The following is a 4,397-nucleotide window of genomic DNA, read 5'->3' as shown; positions in this document are numbered from 1 at the left end:
TGGCTCTTCTCTCCCTCAGAGTCCCCAGCAGTGGCAGTTGGGAGGGAGGGAGGGTGCCTCACTAGCAGCTGGGACTGGCAAGATGGCTCTTCTCTCCCTCAGAGTCCCCAGCAGTGGCAGTTGGGAGGGAGGGAGGGTGCCTTACCAACAGCTGGGACCGGCAAGATGGCTCTTCTCTCCCTCACAGTCTTAGTTGTAGTTGTTTCTGCATCCCAATCCACCTACCTCATCACAATTATCTACACACTGCTTACCAGGGAAAGCTTTTTCCATACAAGGCTCTACTATTCAGTCTGTTGTTTTATTCAGTGACACTCACTACACTGATAGGGACACTATTAGGGAGGTCTAAGAAGATATCACAGGTACAATGGGGCGTTAGCATCCACTGAGGTTTGATTCCAGGACTCCCTGTGGATATCAAAATCTATGGATAATCAAATCTTATTATATACAATGGCATAGTAACATGGTGTCCCTTATATAAAATGGCAAAAGTCAAGGTTTGCTTTTTCGATTTTTTTGCAAATATTTTCAAACCGTGGTTGGTCTAATCTATGGCCGCAGAATTCATGGATATGTAGGGCCAACTGTACTACTGAAGATAAAAATAAAATAAAAATTTTGCTTCCTGATCTGCTTTCACTTGAATCAGGAAAAGCCTGGTACACAATACTGGAGCCACAATGTTAAGAGCCATGTATAGATTAACCTTCTGATCTACTGATCTACAGTAGCAGAAGTCATATTACAATCTCTTTTTAGGATTACTAATAGATTAGCTCCAGCAAGGGGATCCTTTTGATCCAACCTGGTGTCCGTAAATGCTTTTGATGTTTGAGATACCTTATAGTTACAGTAGACTGTAACCTCACTAGGAGTGTTTCTGGGCAGGGAATTCCTAGCAGAAGATGTCTCTCAGCTGTTCTGCTCTGTTTTTTCTTTGTCCTGGATGTTCTGTGGTCTAGGGAAAAAAAAGGAGATGAAAGAAGTGGTTAGAAAACTCTGGCCCCATACAGACTGCCAAAATAAAGCTGCTTCAGGTCACTTTGGAGGTATGCTGTTTAAATGTTGCATGCGTCCTAAGAGTCCAGAAGCTGCGCCAAAGCTGCACTCCAGTCCTAAGGACTAGACTGTGGCTTTGGCACAGCTTCCGGACTCTTAGGACGCATGTGTCATTTAAACAGCATACCTCCAAAGGGACCCAAAGCAGCTTTATTTTGGCAGTCTGTATGGGGCCATAGTAAGGCTATGAGGAATGGTGGATGATGAACTGAAGGCTTGAGGCTATCTCTGATGTTTTAAGAGACAAAGAGTTAGCACTGAAAGGGTTACATCCACATGTCTCTTTCAAGTGAACCATTCTGCTGATATTATTACATTAGAATAAAAACCAAAACCCAAGGTGGCCAGCACTGAATCTCTATTTCAAACCAGATTAAGAGATTAGTTATTGAGATTGGATTACTACTCCAGTGTCCTGCTGCTTTTTTTACAGCCCTGCAATGAGATTCCACAGAGACAAACACTATGTAAATAGCAGTTAGATAGATGGTTTAGACACTGTTATCAAACACTGGTAGATTCCAATTGTTTGAAATATGGCTTTGAAAAGCAAAACTATACTCCATTTTTCCATGTTCAGGAATCCAGTGCCCCAGATGCTGTCAAATCTTTGCATTTTTTTTTATATATCTGGTTACCGTATTTGTATTAACAGAGGAACAGTGATTAACAGTACCACTTGACAGCCCCAAAGGCAATGAATGTAGTTTTCAGTTTAATTGTAAGCTTCTACGGTTCCTCATAAACTACAAGAATGAAGAAAGGGTTTTCTAACAGAATTACTGTCTTTTATTCAATCAGTGACTATGTAATTGATCTGTAAGTTGACCTTTTCTTTCAGTTCTCTCCCTCTCTCTGTTTTTGTTCAGACTTTCTTCATTTCTTAGCTGAGCTTGTTGATTTTGTTTCTGGTCCTTGATAAAGAGCCTACAGAGGAGCAGGAGAAAATGAAAGCATTAATTAATTATTGTTTCCTAGGCAAGTGCCATGAATTTGTGTCAAATCTAACACTAAAGGTAGAAATGACACATAGTGCAGCAATCCCCCTAAATATTGATCCATCTAGCCTTTAGGGGTACGCCAGTCTCCTTAACAGTTGGAGTGCAGTGGTTAAATGCCTGTACTGCAGCCACTCACTCAAAACCACAAGGTTGCGAGTTCAAGACCAGCAAAAGGGCTCAAGCTCGACTCAGGCTTGCATCCTTCTGAGGTCGCTAAAATGAGTACCCAGACTGTTGGGGGCAAATTAGCTCACTTGCTAATTAGCTTACTTGCTGTTCACCGCTATGATCTTTGGAATAGCGGTATATAAATAAAACAAATTATTATTATTATTATTATACATGTACAATCCCTTATCAAGATTCCTTAATAGAAGATTGCTTTGCTTTAGCTGAATACAGTAACTAGGGATCCTCTTCATTTAAATAATAGTAATATTTCACGTTTATGTTATGCTCATTTCTAAATTAAACAAACCTATGTTCAAGCTTGCAAATTTTCATTAGTAAAGATGTCAGAAAAAAACAGGTTGTTGGTGGTAGTGTGTGGTAGATTTGGTAAGGATAATCATTGATTTAATATTGAAATCATGGTATCTGCATGATGTTCTGAGATGGAATGAAGAAGGAGGGGGGGTCTACAGATATTCAAATGTGACTTTAACGGGTGATCTGATGTTTTCATGGCACAGCCTCTGTACACTTGGACTGTTTTTTGTAAGATCTTATCAGATAAAGATATCTGGAGATCTCAGACACTTGCCCACGTGGCAAGTGTGCTTAATTAATACATTAATTCCACTAACATTGACTGATATAGTGGTGAGCAACTGAAAGCTGGGGGTTAGCCTCTTTAAGAGAACTTTGAGCACTGTACCTGCTCCTACAAAAATCATTTTTTAGGGGACTTAGGGGGGCATGGGGACATTCTTGCCATGTTTTTGGCTTTCTGGGCCATTTTTAAACAAACATTTTAAATTTCATTTTGCATTTTTGACTACTTCAGGGGCTCAAGCGTGCTCCACATATGGTAAAAATGTCCTCTGTAACCCCTAGAGGTCATTTTGGGAGAGGTCAATTTGAAGCAAACTGTTTTGCAAAAAAACCTTTGACACCAGGAGGACCCCAGGGGTCACATAAATGGCCCTGGGGCCACATGGAGTCTATGAACCACACTTTGCTTACTCCTGGACTAAAGCTATTTTAGCTTTGTATATCCACATTTTGAATATTCAACAATATCACAATTTAAAATACAAAATATGTAAGTGTGTTTTGATGCATTTGATGCAAAAAAGCAAATCGCTATTTTTTTTAAAAAAAGCTCCCCCCCCACCCGGCATAGTTTGTCTTTCATCTCCATAAGTACAACTTTATTTTTGTGTTCTACTCGTTTTTAGAAGGTATCAAAAGTGGCTCGTTGTTTAAAACATATCTTCTATGTCTATAAATCATCATACTTTAATCTGTGCCCATGAATATAAAAATGGCAAATAATTGCCCCCAAACAAATGCATAGTTGTCACCATTCATAACACTTCTAGCTGACTGTGAGTGGCATAATGGAGGTAATATTTGCATAATGGATGTAATAGGTTTTTAATTTCTGAGGTGTTGGAGAAAGTAAAGTTCTTGGGAAACGGGACATGGCATCTGTAGTCAGGAAGGTATGTAGGCAGAACAATGTAATAGATTGCTAATTGCCAGGTGTAAAGTAATTTGTTCTATCTGTCTGCAATTCAATTTCCTGCAAAGTGCAAAAAATCTATTATGGGATTTTCTTCAAACTAATTACTACTATTTTATTATGAAGGCTTTTGAAGTATAATCCTCTACTGAGCTGCTTTGCTCTCATTCTCCCTCTGACCACTTTCCACACTTTGAATTTAAAATCTTAGAAAAAGCCATGGAACCCAGGATTTTTGAGTGAAGCACTAGAGGAGTTTTTAGGCTGAGAATTAAAAATAGTCTTGCCCAAACTTCAAACAGGAGCCAGCATAAGTCAGAAATGACTTGAAGGCACACAAGAAGGACAACAACAACAACAAACTGCAGATCCCAAGAATCCATAGGATGTAACCATGCAACTTAAACTGGAATCATAGTACTGGGATGGTGTAGTGTATAAAGGACTCTGAATGCACTTGTCCTTTTCTTTTGCTTTGGCTTTTGAAAGTCATGCTTTCTATGAAGATATCTTCTCCTAAAGTATACCATTGGCCTCTTTTGTTTAGTACTACAGTATCTAGTATGGTTGATTTTGTTTTTGAGCTTTTGTGAGCCACCTTGGGTCCAAGATAGGAGAATAGTGGCATAAAAATAAATAATAAA

Source organism: Sceloporus undulatus, chromosome 3, assembly GCF_019175285.1.
Source record: "Sceloporus undulatus isolate JIND9_A2432 ecotype Alabama chromosome 3, SceUnd_v1.1, whole genome shotgun sequence".
In the NCBI taxonomy this organism is placed as follows: Eukaryota; Metazoa; Chordata; class Lepidosauria; order Squamata; family Phrynosomatidae; genus Sceloporus; species Sceloporus undulatus.
The sequence above is the reverse complement of the archived record's forward strand: the minus strand, read 5'-3'. Positions refer to the sequence as shown.